The 19,381-nt window shown below is 37.5% G+C and overlaps 1 long non-coding RNA gene across 2 annotated transcripts in view; it reads right to left on the bottom strand.

Annotated features, from left to right (window-relative positions):
- The window catches only part of LOC133207104 (uncharacterized), a 658,625-nt gene that overhangs the window by 142,340 nt on the left and 496,904 nt on the right, over window positions 1-19,381 (bottom strand). Inside the window, exons 4-5 of one of the 2 annotated variants that reach the window (XR_009723951.1) lie at window positions 11,404-11,458; window positions 468-1,044 (exon numbers count right to left, since the gene is read on the bottom strand). This is a non-coding gene — a long non-coding RNA (uncharacterized LOC133207104). Of the gene's footprint in view, window positions 1-467; window positions 1,045-11,403; window positions 11,459-19,381 lie in introns of those variants that run through there. The other variant, XR_009723950.1, reaches the window with a different exon arrangement.

Consider the following 19,381-nt stretch of genomic DNA (forward strand, 5'->3'; position numbering starts at 1 on the left):
GGAACTTACAGAGACAAAAAAGATGATTGAATAAGTTTAAACTCAGCCTTGTACTATAGAGTCAGAGTAATGAAGTAGGAGATAACCCCCCCCCTTTTAAATCTTGTTCCTTCTCCCTTGTTCCTACCGCAGTAATATATGTTTAGTGAGTGCGTTATTCTTTAACAACTGCAATGCAACTGAGGCAGGACCTGAATTTTCCTTTCACCTATTTTTTTACCTTTTAATCCACACATGTAATTAAAGGGATGGAAAAGTTATCTGCATGGCTTTCTGCTTTTCCTTTCCTCTCCTTTGATTCATCTTATCTCCAGGGACTACCAAAGAGTAGACAGAACTGAGATGGTGTAAAAGACCCCTGGAAAGTTCTCGTGTTTCCTAACACCACTGTGCAAATGTTTTCTTATGCATATTTCCTGCACTGATTCCATTTATTCTTTTTGCCATCACTGGTAAACATTATCAGTTAATATCCTGTGTGCATTTTTGTCAGGCTGGGATAAATGACCTCCTCAACTTTATGCTAGGAAACATCCAACCACAATTTAGGACATCCAGACCGACTCCATCCCCTCTGCCCTCTCTTTTTCCTTTCAATCTGTACAGCAAATGTGTTGGAGAAAACTTTTTCTTAGGGACTGATGGCTTCTCCAAGGCTGAGAAGGGCTGGAAACTACAATCAGCATTTGGCTTTCATGAACCCCTTGAGAGCCATTTCTGTCACACATGAAATCAACAGCAAATAGTACAATCCCTTGTCTTAGAATAGTCTTAGTGGAGGTGACAAGTCTACTGGAACAACATAGGGCAAACAGCATGGGCATGCCCCCTTGAAGTGCAATTTGAATTCTCTGTTGGTAAGAATCAGCATTGTTTTATCTGACTTCAGTGGGGATATTCCTGCTGACGGCTGCTGAGCTTCTGGCCAGCAGTTTCCCAATTGCTTGATTTGACAGTAATTTTGGAATCAGAGATGTACACGGATGGTCCACAGAGTTTTCCCTTCCATTTTAGTAAATCCTTTAGTAAACCTGAATAGAATTCCTGTAAAAAAACCAAGAATTCAGTATACTGACTGTTGCTATCCTGCAGATTTACATAGGAACACAATGCACTACTCTCCCTAGGTACTCATTTGATATAGTCATGAAGCAATACACCCCAGAAATATCTTTTTTTCTGTCATATTTATAGCAATTATGTCAAATAGTGAATTTAAATCATTTGAGTTGATTACTGCTGGTTTGTGAAAACACACAGTTTGACGTATTCGCAAGTTTCAATTACTGTATGGGAAATGTAATTATGTGGAGTACAAAGCTCCAGGGGAAGCTGTGTTTGCTAAATACACCTTGTCTGGAATGCAGTGATTCTTTACTTTTTCCCCCAAATCTGAAAATATAATAAACTGTGTCAATGAATTATCATCCAGCAGATCCTGTATTTAAAAGCTGAGTAGACTACTAAGTAGAAAGAGGAAAAAGTAATTCAATTTTGGCTTATATTTTTCCAGCCAATGTTCAAGACCCTCCCTGAGTACTGTGCTTACTCAGTGGAGGTTTAAGGTGCAACATCATTTGTTTCAAAGTAAGTCTTTGTAACAGGAAACTTGGGTGTACAGTTCTGGTGTCCTCAAAATAAGAACATGTAGCTCCTGGAGCAAGTCCAGAGGACAACATAAGGATGATTGGGGCTGAAGCACCCACCATATGAAGATAGGCTGAGAAAGTTGGGGCTGTTCAGTCTGGAGAAGAGAAGGCTGCATGGAGACCTCATAGCAGCCTTCCACTGTCTGAAGGGGGCTACAGGGATGCTGGGGAGGGACTCTTCATTAGGGACTGTAGCGATAGGACAGGGGGTAATGGGTTCAAACTGAAACAAGGGAAGTCTGGGTTGCATATAAGGAAGTTCTTTACTTTGGAGGTGATGAGGAACTGGAATGGGTTGCCCAAATAAGTGGCAAATGTTCCATCCCTGGCAGTGTTCAAGGCCAGGTTGGACAGAGCCCTGGGCAACACGGTTTAGTGTGTGTTGTCCCTGCCAATGGCAGGGGTTTGAAAGTGGATGATCTTACGGTCCTTTCCAACCTTAACTATTCTATGACTCTACGATTCTGTTATAATGGTAAATTTTCAGCTGGTTCATTAAGATCTCTTTAGGAGTCATTTTCTTAAAGGTATTGTAGTGTGTTTAGTGTCCAGTTAAGACAAAAAAGCAAACTATCACCTCATCATCAAGTCCTGTCACCTACAGCTGCAGAAAAACTACAGCAAATATACTGTCTTCTACATTTATTCTCCCAAATCCCACACAGCCCGTAACTTCCATAACAAATCATGGACAGAATGTGCTACAGAAAAGAAGCCAGAGGGCTGAGGTCTATGAAAGCTAGGAGGGGATGGAAGTCAGCATTTTGTCATGGTACTGATCCCAGTGTTTATAGCATATTTCCCTTTTGTCCTTGTGAGATGCCGCTTGTTAACACCAGTGCCGCAAATACTGGCATAAATAGCTGTATTCCTATGAGCTCTGCAGCTCCATCCACAGAACTTCCCATATGGAAATGATGATTAAAATTTATACTATGCCTTTAAATACACAAAGTTTCAGAGCTGTTAAATCTGATCCTCCCTAAAGCATCTTTGTGTGTTTCATTTGCATCTCACAAAAATAGATCAACATTAAAATCCATTTTATTTGGGATGCTGCAATAATCCCAAATAACCCTAAATTCCTTCTGTTCATATTTGCTCACATTCATGGCTTTGGAAACTCCTTATCCTTTAGATGCCTTTCCTTGGTAGTGAAGCTGTTTTCATATCTAGTTTGGAATGCATATCTGTTTACTTTATTCTTGGTAAATAGTGCAAGAGATATGAAAGAAGACATTTACAATTACTCTCCTCTTCAACAGTTGCATGTCCTTTCTACTGTGCCGTTTATCAAACCAATTCCAACCATTCTCATTAAAGTTTCAAATTTCTATCTTCCGAAAGAGCTTAAAAATATGCTTTTGTCAGGTTTGACAGTGATGTGATTTGAACTTCTGCTTTAAAGGACCAGTCAGAGCATTCTTCAGTATCTGGGTAAATAGTACTTTCATACCCACAATAGGACATTTTAGTCCTGATTAACTGGAGTTAGGTAAGAAGCGAGAGAAGCTTTCTTTTTGCAGTAGCTTATGTATGCCTCAGCTCTACCCCATTACAAGGCAGCATCTTCTTCATGACTAAACGTCTTACTGCATACATATCTAATATATACTCTTAAAAAGGAATCAGGGTGCCATGTCAGTTTCTAATGTGACCACTGTACCCCAGTGTAGTTCTAAAAGTATGCGGCTGTCAGGTACTGCTCACATTGGTGCTGTGCTTTCAAAAAGATCATCATAATAGGAAATCCAAGCTGGAAAGTGAAATGTATAATAAGACCATTTAATTTGAGAAAACCCTGAATTAGATTTAAAATATGGCTAGAAATTGCCTCACCTCTTGACCATTTCTTACATAACATAGATTTTGTTTTAATCTTTTAGTATGAATTTGTATGAGAGGAGTTTATGTAAATAAGAATATATTTCCTTTCCTGAAGATGAGAGCAAGGTTTACATACAAGTGTAAATAAACTTCCTTGTTCAGGCATTTAGAAATTACAGAAACACGGAATGATCGTATGAAGAGACAACGAGCTAGTGCCACTTTCATTTACACAGCATTTTAGTCCACATAATGAAATTAGTGCAAATAATGACCTGACTACGTGATCTTTACACTCACCTCACATGGTAGTATTTTTCCACTAATTTCAGTTGCTGAAGAATTACTTAAACACAAAACAATGAATACATAAGATGTGTGTTTCTTGGTTTCTAATAAAGACAATAAACAAACTGATACTTGAGAATTAAAGGAGCCGAGTAAGCTGCTGCATGGTACTAAGCTGTGGCTTAAACCACAGTTCTGCCCCATCACCGACAGTGTTAAAGGCCAGGTTGGACTGGGCTTGGAGCAGCCTTGTTTACTGGAATGTGTCCCTGCCTGTGTCAGGGGGTTGGAACTGAATGTGCTTTAAGGTCCCTTCCATGCAAACTATCCTAGGATTCAATGAAGAGGTCCGAGATGTCAGTAATGTACTGAATCTGCTGAAGCCTTCCTGAAGTCTGCTGAACCAAAGTCAACATCCTGTTTTTTTCCTCCAAATATCATTATATCTGTATTACAGAAGTTTCCTTTATCATATTCTCCAAGGCAACGCAAATACCAAGTGTGTCCAAAAAGGAAAACTCGTTCTTTGCCTTGGGAAAAATCTCAGGTTCCTGACTGAGTGGAAATAGCTGCAGTTCACCATGCTGTCAACCATTGTCAATAATCCCAGCAGCAAAGCTCTTCAGGCGGTGACTCACAGATGAAGAAGCTTTTTCATCACAGGACTTCCAGTAGGGTTCTAACTACAGCTTACATCAATCAAAACCCATTAGTTACAGACTTATACATTGCACATTTCTAAATAAAAAACAACCCAGCTCAGGGTAATTCAGGTTACTTGTTACTTTTCACTCTTGTGTTAGAAAAGAAGTAGGTTGTTGGGTTTTTTTTCAGTGGTACAAAACACTGATTCATCTGCCTGTATGGTTAAGTAAAGATTCTTTAGAGATTAAGTTTCTGCTTTTCCTTTTATACAAGCTCCTTCTCTTTGTTACTATATACACAGATCTTATATCTAGGAATTTCCCCTCCTCTCCTGTCTTCAGATCCTTACTAGCAGCTGGAGAGCCTGGCTCCTCTGTAATGGATGCACAATTTTTGTGTTGTTTTATTATTACATTACAGTAGTTGGTGTGGAACAACAGCATCAAGTGTAATGCTATTGGAAGATCATATCATGGCTTTTACTTTAAAGGATCTAGTGAATTAATTGAGGAGCAATGTCAAATACTAAGCTAACTTCATATTTTAATTAACAAGAAATGTATGTTATAATTAATGAATTATCTTAGAGGCATAAATCATGTAATAACTTGGAGCTTAGAGATCAATATACACAAAAAGAGATGTAGGTGTTGAAAAAAAATGAAAGGTTTAAAAATAGGTAAAACTTTTTCTATACATGCAATAAATCCATGTTTAACCTCCCTGATGTCTAAAAGCACTTCTGCCACTGAATAACCAGGCTGTTTATGTGAGATGAATTGATAAACCCAGCCTATCTTTTCGGATCCTTGGACTAGAGAATGGATTTCAAGAGACTTCTGTTCAGCAAAAAAAGGTCTGAAGGAATTGCATAGCTATAACATCTTTAGTGAACACAACTGCTATTAAAATTTCAGTTAAAAACATAAAAACAAGGCTAACTATTACAACAATTAACAGATGTGCACCAGGTCCCAAGAATAGCAGTTATTTCATTTTAGAATCCACCCCTATTTGAATTGCAGCTAAAACCTACTCAAGTCACTGGAAGCTTTGAATTTGCATCATGAACTTCGTAACATGCCCATGAACAATCCTTTTGGGCTCAAATTAATTTCATCTAATTTAAGGCAGCCGAGATGGCCACACTTGAACCCGGTTACAAAATGCTACAGAGAATGGTTTTTATACTTTTCTTTATGGTGGAGCCGTGACATTTCTAAATGATCCTAAACCAGATGTGAATTCCCCACAGACATGCAAAAAAATGTGATATATATGTTGTACTAAGCTACTGAGATCTGTTCACTGCTGCCACAAGACAGTTCAAAGGGAGACATTATTCAATTAATACATACACTGACATCACAGGCTATCAAAGAAAGAGAGAAGTTAAGCATTTGAAAGAAAAAATGAAATATTTTTGGTTATTTACTCAAAGTAATAATATTTAACAGGATACGGGACTATCAACAAAACCTGAGGACATTTGCATTGAAGAACCGAATGGGGAGAGGGGGATTCAAACTACTATTGAAAAGTCCAGCTACCTCAGCTTAAAGACCAATTTTCTCTGCTAAGTCCAAATGGAGTAGTAAAGCTGAGATTCTTCACTGCAGAACAATTTAAGATGTTTACAACAGGAGACCAGGACTCCTGTTTGATCAACACGTGTCTCACCTAGGGTTAGTCTGAACCCACTTTTACTGATCTCTATAAGAAGTAAGGGTCACACATCAAACTTAGTAAAAATCATCCATTTTTTAACTATTGAAACTCCAAAAATTTAAGCAAAAGTGTTACTATAAACAGGTTGAATCTAGACCAGATCTCCTAGTTAAGACAGTTGAGGTGGTGCGTGACCATGCTGATGAATGCAACAATATGGAAACAAATGATGTTCCACCAATGCAGAAAGTGGAGACAACTGAGACAGTCCCTTCAAATGTTAATCTTCCTATGAAATATAATTAGGATTTTAAATTCCCGATTAACAGTAGATTAATCAACAACTCTAGATTCACCCTTCACAAAATCTGAAACATCTAATGGAAATCTCTCCAAGCAACTTGAGCAGTTTTCAAGGTGAGGCAAGAATCCTTCATATACATAGGGTAACACATATAAATCTGAAAGTTTTGGGTTTGTCCATCAAAATGTGATTACATTTGATAGTGAAAGTCTCAATGTAGTCCTGAAATGCAACTTCATGCACAGGAAGACAAAGAAGTCTGAATTTTTCCACTCCTTTCATTTCAGAACTGCATTCAGTATATTAATTCTAGGCAGAGAGTTTGAAGAGCTGCTTTTGTTAGCTCAGGTTTTGGATTCTTTCTGGTATAACTCATGGCAAATCATGTAATCACAGAATGTTTTGGGTTGGAAGGGACCTTAAAACTCATCCAGTTCCAACCCCTTGCCATAGGCAGGGACACCTTCCACTAGGGCAGGTAGCTCCAAGCCGCCTCTAAACTGGCCTTGAACAGTGCCAGGGGTGGGGCTTCAGCACCCTCACAGGGAAGAATATCTTCCCAATAAATAATCTAAATCTACCCTCTTTCAGCTTAAAGCCATTCCCCCTTTCCCTATCACTATCCTTATGCCCTTGTAAAAAGTCCTTCTCCAGAATTCTTTCAAGCCCCCTTAAGGTATTGAAAGACTGCTGTAAGATCTCTTCCTCCTCCCTTTTCCTCTTTCCTTTGGGTTGAACTTGAATTTGGTTTTCAGCACCAAAGCAAAGACTAACCCCCTTTCCTTGTTTCCAGTCTCTCACTTGGCCCCAGACCTCAGTAAGTGATCTAATTAATCTGAGTGCAAGTGTTAACCACTAAAGACACAGTTAACAACAATGTTTAACAGCAGCAAAACTACAAGACATCTCCTGTTTAAAGACTGTGGTAGTCTTTGTATTGTTGAGCCAGTGTCTCAGCAGTGTTAAGAGCCTGTCCTGATGTGGTCTGGTCTATGAGTAAGTTTTCGACAGCAAGGCATGAGCTATAATTTAAACTGTGTCTGACACACGTTACATACAACTGTGTGTATAGGCAGGTCTGGCCCAACCACACTCCTTGTATGAATTAGGACATCTTCCAAACTTCATAATATAATATAAAATAATCTAGAATATAAAAAATAATATTATATAATTTTAATAATATTATATATATATCATATATAATTAATATATATAATAATCTAGACCATAATAATGATATAGATTATCTGCCCAACATAGATTTACTCTTTGATGGGGAACAGTTTTTTGACTATAAAACTTCAGGTGAAATTCAGATCTCATCCTCTGCTTTAAGATAAGTAGTTTCTAACTATTTATTTTTTTGCAGCATAGAAATGAGCATTCACATTTAGGCCCTGCAATGGTGATCAAAAACATTTGTGTCTAGGATAGTCCTTAGATTTTGCACAGATTTTTGCTTCTGGTTCCCAAATGAGCACAGGTAATAATCTGTGGCTTATTAGAAAACTTCAAGAAACAACATGTCTTTTCAATCTGCCTACAAGGTCAAAAAACCATCCAGCAGTATTTAATATACGTACACAAGCTTGATGTATTGAAGTGCTGTGGTTTTTTTTACTATGTTAACAGTTTGATGAGGATATCAATTAAACATGACTACGTAGTTAAGATTTCCATCTCCAAATGCAGCTGCAGCAAGTAACCGGACTGCTAATCAAAGCAGTGTTATAATTTAGCGCTGATGAGGAAAGCAATATCCATCAGAAGGGAATGACAGAAAGGAGGCAGCTGCTTTCATATCACTTTAGTGTCCATTCCTTTAATGAGCCTGAGGAGACAATTCCCTGCTGACTATTCATTAATTAATGGGATTTATGAGAAGAGCTATCAGCATACAAACAAGTAGAGAACAGGTGATGACAGGCTCCTGTTTGCAGGGAATGACGATATTTAGAAAAGAAAGCTTCTGAATAAAGTAAATGATCTGAAAGGGATATTAAAGTAAATGCTAAGTTCTCAATTCTTCAGCTGGACAACAATGAAGTGTGGTTTACAGCTTAATAGAAGTATGTCATTCAACTCAACCTCTGAAATACCCATGGACAGATCAAGAAGAAAGGAGGTAGCAACCCAGAGGATTCAGCAGATGGTTCTTTCCCATTCTTAGTGAATAGCAGCATTTTGCCCTGATTTGTATGCATTAATAAACAGTTGGATAGATCCTTCTAGGAAACACTATCTCCTTCTACCGTGGTCTTTCAAAGTTATCGTAGTGGCTTGCCCTTTGCTTGGGAATTCTGAGATGCCTTGCATAAGTTTTGCAAGACAAACCAAACTTTGTCCCAGCCACAAAGATCCCAGGGTACAGAGGAGATTGTGCCAAAACCAACCTGCAGAGATTAATAGAGGGAAGACAATATCACAGCACTGGGCGTCAGCCACCTTTCTATCAGACTAGAGACCCTTTGCATATGTATGTCATTGTAGGGTAGCTGAGATTGCACAATTGATTGTAGTCTCAGGTATCAGTTCACAAAGCCTTTTGCACAACTTGAATTCATGTAATATTAAAGACCCTCAGGCCAGATTCCAGTTCCTCCCCTTTGTTCTGATTAGAAAGTGTAAAGTAGCTGGATTTATAATTCTATGATTCTATGATTTAGACATATTTGTACTGAAGAAAACTCCCTATAGTGCTGATTCTGTCCATTTTCTACTGGGGGATTTTGTGTAGTTTGTGTGAGGGATATAGTGGAGCTGAGGTCTGCAAGCACAAGCTCCTTAAAAGCTTGATATTAGCAGCATATGTCAGAGCAGCCATAACTCCACTGTCAACAGGACAGACTGAGGCAGCAGAGGCTGGACATGAGAGATAGACTCCTATTGTAAAAGCTCCAAACAGTATCACACCATGTTTTGAGGATTTACATTAGAAAGGCCATAATGACAATCACACTTGTACAATATGCCACCCTGAAAGTCTGTACCACACATACTTGCATCTCTTGCATATGCAGCAGCTAAACAGAAGGATTTCATTCTTGACACTATATACCACACATAAGCTGTTCCACATATGTTCACAGGGTGGGTAGCTGTAGCACGTGTTTCTTCTACTAAAATATCTAAATGTCAGGCACGTTACATGTTTTTTCTCAATGGCTCTTCTATTGAATGATGGAGAAACAACCAACTAACAGAAAGAGTTGTGCAATTTTATCCAAGGTCATAAAGAGTGACTTAATGCAAAACATATCTGGAATGCATCATGAAAGAAACAAAAACGCATGGCAATCAATAAGAGAAAATATGGAACTCAGGAAGCCCCCTTCATATGATATTGTTTTATCAAATGTGTGATATTGTGGTGGAGGAAAAAAGGGTTTCAATGCCATCATGGAGAGGGAGGTAAATAGGGATAACACATAGATAATAATGTCCTTGATTCCATCATAAGTATATATGAAATTATGTCTTTAATTTGTCTATTAAATATTCTTTTTTTATAGCTTACTCACATCTCTTTGCATTTTTTTCAAAAAACTGTAGCTCCAGAAATCCTATGAAACCCTAATTCTTTATTATACATAGGTTATAATTCTAATAATAATAACAAAAATTAAACCACAAAACAAAAAAAACACCCACCAAACCAAACCAGAAAGATGGAAGTAAAAATGTGTATTTTAAAACATTGTCTTAATGTTTAAACCAGTCTCCTGTTTCTGTTTGATTTCTTTTGTATTGCAAAGGGAAATCTGTTCAACCCCTTTTCCTGACTCCTTGGAATGGCAGTACCAGCTTTCTGCAGGAAAGGACTGTAGTTATACAACATCCTTCTGCTTGTGTGAAATTCACAGATTGGCTTCAGTCTGGTCACAGACTTCAAAATTATTTCAATGCAAACATGAAACAACAGAAACTAATAAGAGTAATTAACAAGTAAGCAAATTATAGTAGTCCCCTTCTCACTGCATTCATGGAGGACTGTAGTAGAGAATGGAAGCCTGTCGTGTTTCACTGCAAAATACTCCATTGACTTCTACTAATCTGCATCTTTCTTGGCCCAGCCATTTCATTCGTGGGGTATCAAACCACATGCTGGTAATTACAGTTATTCAGATTGAACTTTGGCTTTAATATTTCAATGAGAGAGTTTGAACATTTTGACCATTTATCTCCTTTCATGGCTGGAAAAATTCAATGTCATCTTTAATCCAGCCATTAGTGAAAATACTGCACATAGGAAACCATACGCCTTTCAAATTAGCTGACATGGGTATTATAGCAATAGTGTCTATCAGAAAAGATGGGTGGATTGTCCAAGGCAACATACACCAGACCCTGCTGCAAGCCTGCCAAACCATTACAAGATTTGCCATACCCAAGATGGCAAAACTAGCAGAAGTTTAGAGTGATGATTTCCAAAGGAACCTGAGACAAATCCATATACATATAAAAAGGATTCCATCACTGAAGTTATAACCAAAACCGTATGAAGATTAATAGGTAAGATGGGAGAGGTGGTGTTTTTAAGGAGAGAAAGAAGCAGAAGTATTGTTTTCCACTTTTTTTTCTTTTTATACCATTGAACTCATCAGCTGAACAGCTCTTTCACACCTGCATGGCCTGATTGTGCTGACAATCTGGTCAGTACAATGGGAATGGAGCAGCAATAGACATACAAATGGGTGGTGGATAAGGAAAACCCATCCTTCCCTATCTCACAGTCTGCAGGCACACAGAATACACAGAGTACCCCGATGGTACTCGAACCATTCAGCTAGCGTACATAAACTGTGCCATAACGTCCAAAACCAGCTCACCTGCTTGTACCACACTAACAGCTTTATCCACTCCTTTCATTTGACAGTTTTTCTTCTCACACAACCTATTTTCTTCCACACAACAAAGTCATCCATAAACAATGAATTCTTAGTTGATTTTGTACTCAGTTTTACATCAAATTTGATGATGTTTTTTAAAACATACATTGTCCACATCTAGTGCTCTTACCTCAATAAAGCCAGGAGGATGTCTGAACAAATCCTATGAAAATCAAACCAACTTCCTAAGGAGAAAAAGAAAAAAAGGCATATATTTCCATAGATAAAGACTATGATGAAAATTATGATTGTGGCATATACGAAAACAGTCAGTCTGGTGAGAACGTTGTATGCCAGCAATACATCAAGACGAACACCCTCCTCCCCAACCTTTGGTCAACAGCATCTTTAGATGAGTATTTTCATATTTGCTGCTAATATTAATTTTCTTGTCCCAAATCTGATCTGAATATGAATGTTGCGTATATATGGCATCAGAAACGACAGCGGAAATTAATAATGATTGAAATGCTTTCTGGTCTTATCTTTTATGATATGAGTAATCGGACAACTGATTTCAAAACAATAGCTGAATCTTCTCTCTGGATTTCTAGAAGATTTTGTTGTTGTTCCATGGCTTTTATCACCATTTATCATATTATTTTCATATTTACTGAGAGCCTGAGACTAATGCATCTAAAAACTTCAGATTCTTAGAGGCTAAAATAAGAATTAATATTAAAAGTATTAAAAATAATTATCTTACTGTACGTCATGCCAATTTAAGACAATCAGTAAAAAATACAGGCATATAACTCCGAGAGTGATGAAAGATCAACCTGTTGCCAATACTACTCAGGTTTTAGTCATAAGAGGAAACTGAATAAAGTTGAAGGAAAGAAGATGTAAAACTTGCTAAGAAACTTACTTTGTCATAAGTTTCTTATTAAGTTTCTAAAACTGAATGGTACAAAATATGTCTGAAACCATACATGACCATCAAAACAGAAAAGAAGCTTCATGTCTGGCTTCAGAGAAAAGTAAAAATCAATGTGCTTTAAGCCTTGCCCCTGCTGTCTGAAGAATTCTTTCAGTTCTGATAGGAGAACTTCCACTCAGATACCTTGACCTCCGTGTTCCTAATGAAATGACCAAAAGAAGTATTGTAAGAACCAGTTTTGAGATTTTTTATACTACTACTACTAGGTTTGCTGTCAATGATTTAGACATGCATCACTGATTGTTCTTGGATGGATGAAAAAGCCTAAAAGAAGTTCAATTATCACTTCTTAACCTTCAGTTTAATTTCACAGATACTACCTAAGAGACTGAGAACATGAGTCCATAAAAGCAAACCGTATTGTACTTCCTGCCCTAGTTATTATAGAATAAGCATCTAAGTTACAGCATCCATTTCAAGACCCTTTTATAACATATATCTCCTGGCAACCAGTAGCTAAATACAAACTGCAATCTTGACCTCCTCAGATTTACTGCCCAGAGATAGATCCAAATTCCTGCTTCCCCTTTCACTCCTCATTTTGCCTTAATTGTGCAATTCAGAAATACCCTACTAGCACCTTCTCACAAAGTCGAAGACCCTAGACAAAAGATTTCTCTGATGTCACCTGTTACCTTCCTACACAAATTGTGATGCCTGCTTGTCACTTACAGCGTGTTAAGTGTGCTAAGGCATTGATTTCTGGCAGCTACACCATGGAGAAACAGTAATTAAAGGGAACATGAGCAACAAGGATGTTAAAGCTATAACTGGAACCCATAAAATATCCTGAGGAAGGAAGCTGTGGGGAAAGCACATTCATCAGAAAAGTTTCTCCAGTTACATTAACTCCAGGAGGAGGAGGAGGAGGAGGGGGCAGGACCACGACTGGTGTATTTGAAACAGATGTGGATGGGAATTAAGCTCTAAACACATTTCTCTAAGGAGTAAAGATGGCATTAACCATGTTTTCCCTATTCTATCTAAGGCTGGCTGCATTTTTTGTTTTGCTTTTCAGTTTCAGGTTTTTTCCATTTTCAGCTTCTAAAGGAAGATAAGGGGCTGTCAAACAAACAAGCAAACAATACACCTTTTCTATCATTCCTTTTCAAGATTCCTGTTATTAGAATTGTAAATCCTGGAGGCCATTCACTCAAGAGGGATCAGCAGGTGCTGCATATATGAAATCTGCAATGCTTTTGTTTGGTTTTCAACATAAAAAAGTAATTTACTGTAGATCACAGATTTAACCAGTAAGAGATGAAAAATAGTCCAATCACACCTCCAACACTGCAATTCTGTATTCTGTGGCTGAATAATGAGATTCTTCTAACTCAACACTAGAATTTACAATTTACACTACTGTGTAAATTTCAGGTCACTATCCTCCCCCCTTCCCTTTATTTTTAGCATGGGTATAACATTTTAATGATTATGTCAAAAATAAAATCTGATTCCACACAGATCAAGTGAATACACTTTATGAATCAGTTTTGGGAGGCAGCAAACTTAGTCCAGTCTTCTTTAGTGACAGGAAAGGGGGTAACGGGTTCAAACTGAAACAGGGGAAGTTTAGGCTAGATATAAGGAAGAAGTTCTTTACCATGATGGTGGTGAGGTGCTGGCACAGGTTGCCCAGAGAAGTGGTAAATGCTCCATCCCTGGCGGTGTTGAAGGAGAGGCTGGACAGAGCCTTGGGTGCCATGGTTTAGTGTGAAGTGTCCCTGTCCATGGCAGGGGGTTGGAACTAAATGATCTTAAAGTCCTTTCCAACCCTGACTATTCTATGACTCTAGTTGTTTGCAAGAAACAGGGTAGTCCCATCCAGAAAACTTGCTATCGTTTCCTCTTCCTGACTCATGTTAGTGAATGTTTATATGTGTTTTAGCCAACATATGTTTATAACCAGTAAGCTCAATAGCCCTAGTATTTGCCACAGCTTTCCATTCAAATGCATTTATTAATTTCAGTTGCTTTACTCCCAGTTCACCCTGATGCTACTGGGAAGAGAATCATGCTTATAGCTCTTATGATGATTTGGGATATTTTCATGTAGATGTGAAGCAAAACACTGCTGTGTGCAATTTGATATAATTTATGCCTCATGTTATTATTTTTCTTTCTTTTCCATCTATCACAAATGTACATGGCTTATTGGAGACATCAGTTCTTGGGAAGAAATAACCCCTCATAAATTCCACTACGTAACAAACTACTTCAAGTGGCTGTATATTTGAGTATCTCATAAATATGCCTGATTTCAGCACTAGATTTACTATATTTTTAATTTTCCAACAGATTGGCCATAGTTTCAAAGGTTTCATCTGAAGTTGTCTGCCCTGTTTAAAGGACACAATGTACTTAACTATTCAAAAAGGCACTTGATCCCATGAATGCACTTTCCTAATAATGGGATAGTCATTTTCCAGGCCAGTAAAACGCTATTACTCACTGGAACACAAACAGATTGTGAGAGGAGATGCTCATGCTGATGGCTGGCAGCCTGACAGAGGGAAAAGGGAAATATGGCCCTTTCCTGAATTAAGTTGCATTGACTCTATCTGTTCCAAACATTTGACTGAACTCCTTTCGTCTCATGATACTTATGACAATAATAGGATAACAGATTTATGTCATGAAGGCACTGACCTTTGTCAGAGGAACATTTTGACAGGAAAAGATGTGATATGCTGCTACGCTCGATAATTTTGACAATGACTGACAGTGCGGCTGCATAGCGACATGGTAAAGCTTATGCTTATGTTTTTACATTGTCATCCTTGGATTAATTCTGGGGTTTTTTAGTGTATTTGATCACACAAAACTTTTTTACTGAAACTGCTATATGCAAACAATTTATGCCACTGGGAAGCCTTGACTGACCCCACACCCATACAAGTAACTTGTGCTCTAAGGAAAGATGCTTCTTCTCTTCTTCACTCCAGGATTAGGATATTCTCACTTAAGAAAGGTTAGTTTATATTGCCTACTTTGCTGTTGAATATTGTATGTTGACAATGAACATTTCATTCTGCCCATTCTTCTGTTGAAGAACTGGATTTGATGGAATGTGAGCAAATTTTAACTTTGAGAAAAGAGGCGTTAGTGCATGGAGTTTAAATACTTAGGATATAATCAACATATGGATGAAATTATTTTTGCTTCTCTTCAGGATTGGTTTAGTAACAACGTAGCAAAGAATGCCACCCATAAGAAAAAGTCATATAGTAGTTGGACAAGGTGAAATGGAAAGAGTCACAGAAAAAGCCATATGTCCAAAGATAGGGTGCAAATATTCAGTATCTTTCTTGGTATTGGAAATTATAACTTCCAACGTACACTTGAGTAGTCAAACTGAACTATTCATACTGCCCATTTTTCCTACCTGAGTAATGACCTCTTATTCTGGAGGGACTGCAGTATAGCAATGTCATATGGCATGAGGTGTTCAACTCTGGTCTATCATGAAGAATATCTTCAGTGCTGTACAGTGCAAAAAAGAACTGACAGTCTCTGCCCTAGAGGATCTTATCTTGCAAACTCTTACACATGAGTAATTTCATTCACTTGGACTTTATTTCTGTTCCCGTTGAAATCACTGGTGAAATTCTCACTAACTCCAGCAGAGCAGGATCAAAACCAAGAATATTAACACTGACTTATGTGAGAGCTTTCAGAGAACAAATCAAACCAAAATATAATCAAAGCAATGAAAACTTGTTTTCCATCTTTCACCTTCCATGATTTAGGTATACAATTGCCTAGATGTAGCATCACTTTTCATTCAGCTCTCTGAGTGACATATAATGAGGTTTCATTGTTCACTATGACACTTTGACAAATGTTGTGTTACTATTGCTCTTAAGAGTGACTATACAAAACAGCCTCACTCCGGAAGCACAGCAAAAGTATAGTGAGAATCCAAATGAATTATGCATGAAACATGAGAAAGGAAGCAAATGTTAACTAATTTGAAAAATGGGTCAAAATCATGACAATTTTGTCAGTAACAAGTGAAGTAATTTTTCTATTATATTAATCAGTTATGTGCCTTCTGCTAGACTGATTTGCAGAGCAGAAAAGGTCATTTTCCAGGCAGATGGGGAAATTTCCAAGCAGAGGGAAATTCAGCTTCTACATGCCAGATATAATGAGAACCAATAAATTAGGCAAAGCTCCTGTTTACCTAAGCTGAAATATTGATGGCCAAGCCCACGAGAATGCTAATGTCTAGATTCATCTTTCTTTTACGTCTTGAAATTCAGAGCACAGTAGCACGTGTTGTGATAGACCTATATATCACTAATACAGTAACATTAGAAAAGATACCAATCACAGAAAGCAAATATAATGCATCTGAATAACATCCATTACTTGCACACAAATTTCACTTCTGTCAGCTAAGAACCCGGATGTAAAGCAATACTAAGAACAAGCTTTATGGCTTAAAGTATTGAGAGCAGATTAGATCTTTTCACTTTCATGTTACCAGTGACGAGAAGTTGGTATTCAAGCTATGTGACATGATCCAGTGGTCTCCATCCAGTTCCCAGATTGTGGCGCCATATGACTCCTTCATATGGCAGTATAATCCAGGCACAAGGATTATAACAAACTTTTCAAGACAGAAAGGTACTATATGACAGAAAATAGCAAATTTAATAGCATAAGTTAAGAGAAATTATCTCTGTAATTTAAGGCCCTTAACTCCAGCTTCTGAAGAAGGTGTTCTGATGGAGAGAATTATTTAAGTCATGAAAAGAAGCAGAAATTAGGAGAAAATACAATGCATATTTATCACCAGAGCATTATATGATGATAATCTGGTAATTCAGACGAAAAAAATGACCTTTAAGAACCTCTAGGCTCAATCCCAAAAAAACATCATCATATGCAGGGGAAATCAGATATAATGTTTTTCTTGTAAATTTGTGCATAACTGAACAACTATGGAGCCAATGGCAGGATAACCTGTAAAACTGGAGTATGGTGGTGGATGGATACCAGGATGGACGCCCATGTGGAACATGTCTGGATGGAGAGCATATGTATGGATAGAACGTATCGAGTTCTGCAAATGTGATAAAGCCAGTTGAGAACTTTTGGGTCAGGATCAGAGGGGAGGTCACAAGAAAAAAGGAAGCTGTGTCATGCATCTGCTATAGACAGTCTAATAAAAAAGAGATAATGAATGAAACCCCTTGGAATATCCTGATCACTGCTCTTGGTTCTTATGGAAGATTTTAACCATATTTGATAGGAGGGTCGTCACACAGCAGGGCTCAGCAGTAGCTTTTATTGCACAAGACTGCATGTGGCATAAGAAATAACTGGGATCTGGATCTGCTACTCATGAATGTAATACTGATTCAGGGATGTAATATAATGAATGTGATAATACTTAGGGATGTGACAGCTGGCTGCAGTGACCTTGAGATCATAACATTTAAAATGCTGAGAGAACTGAAAAAAGTGAGTAGCAGAATGTAGGCATTTCGGACTTCAGATCAAACTACCATTTTTCAGACAACTGTTAAGCAAGATCCCATGGGACAATGTTCAGAAGGGCAAAAAAGCCCAAGAATTCAGGTTGATCTGGTTCAAAAAGGCCAAGTCGCACCTGCATCAGGCAATCTCAAGAACAGCTACAGGCTGGGAGTAGAATGGATTGAGAGTAGCCCTGAGGAGAAAGACTTGGAGATGTTGGTTGGCAAAAAGTGAAGTATAGCATCCTGGCAGGAAAAACGTTGAGAAGGCAATTTGCAAGTAAGATTGAATATTGTATAATGTGATGGGATACAAGGCAAGTAAGATTTAATATTGTATAATGTGATGGGATACAAGCTATTTTGATCTAACCATTGAGTCTCGGTATAGCTCCTTTGCATTGACCTGTTATCTTAATGCTGAGCTAGTAAAACTCCCGGGAATTCTCCTTCTGCAAAGAAAATCCTAGCTGGCAGAGAAAGCAAATATAACTGGCTTTGCTCCAGGGTACTGAAGAGAAGGCCACTTCCAGAGCACGGGTGAGAAGCTGAAATAACTCATTATAATGGATACTGGTTTTGACATTAATGAAGAAGACTACCAACTCTCTAAGTGCTTAGTGCTTAAGTACGTTGAGTAATGAGACTACTGAAAATAGATATGCATTCCACACTATTTGGGGCAAAAGTTTCAGAATCACTGTTTTTTGGAAATCTTAAATTTACGAGAATATATTGATACTATGAGATTATGCTAAAGGAAAAACTACTGATATTACTTTATTACTTACAGGAATTATTTCTTCTGTAAGTTGCATTGTTTTCCATAGCAGTAACTGAATGCGACGCTGGATTCTGATTTTCTTAAAACTATATAAGTAGCATAATTACTAAAGTATTTGTTATGAATAACATGGTTATCTGAGATGAGAATTTATTTCATATATTTTCAGTCTTCAATAACAAGGGATAATTGACTCTAGCACAGAAAGAAATAATATAATCAGCATTTTAAAGGACAACCCCTTTGAAACTACAGTTCTAAACATTCAGCATCACATTTCATAAAACACACAAAAGAACTTATTAGCTGAGACTAATGAGAAAACCATGAAAACTCTATAAGTCATTTATGTGGATTTTCTTAGGACATGCTGCTGAATTCTAGACAAAGCCTTTCCTGCTAATAAATTTTATTTATGAATAATGTCAGCTTATAAAATACTGCACCATTTTCAGTACAACCTGGAGACTAAAAAATCTTCCTCTGCCATTTATACTCAGCCTAGTTCTGGATTCCAGATGAAATTCCAGGCTGGAAGATTTATACAATGTACACAGAGTGCATTAATCCACTGCACTACAAAGTCCATTAATTTTGAATACTGCTATCAATTGCACTACATGACATGGTGATAACTACATTATTACCTTTATAAAAATGCCTTTCCTGATATTGAGGGCCTCATTTGTACTCTCTGGATACTTTGTGCAGTTTTGCACATGCACATGGGCAGGCAGAAATCTCACATACACATGCATGTATGTTACATATTTGCATTAATATTTATAACATTTTTATTATCATAAGGTTAAGATCCTCATATAATTAAATTAGAGATCCATTATCTTTTTTGTTTTTATTTTTTTTGTTTACTTGTTAAACATTGTAAATTAGATTA

The sequence above is a fragment of the Neopsephotus bourkii genome, unplaced genomic scaffold (genome assembly GCF_033783945.1).
Source record: "Neopsephotus bourkii isolate Nb327-2 ecotype Australia unplaced genomic scaffold, CSIRO-AGI_Nbou_v1 NB_1825, whole genome shotgun sequence".
Lineage (NCBI taxonomy): Eukaryota > Metazoa > Chordata > Aves > Psittaciformes > Psittacidae > Neopsephotus > Neopsephotus bourkii.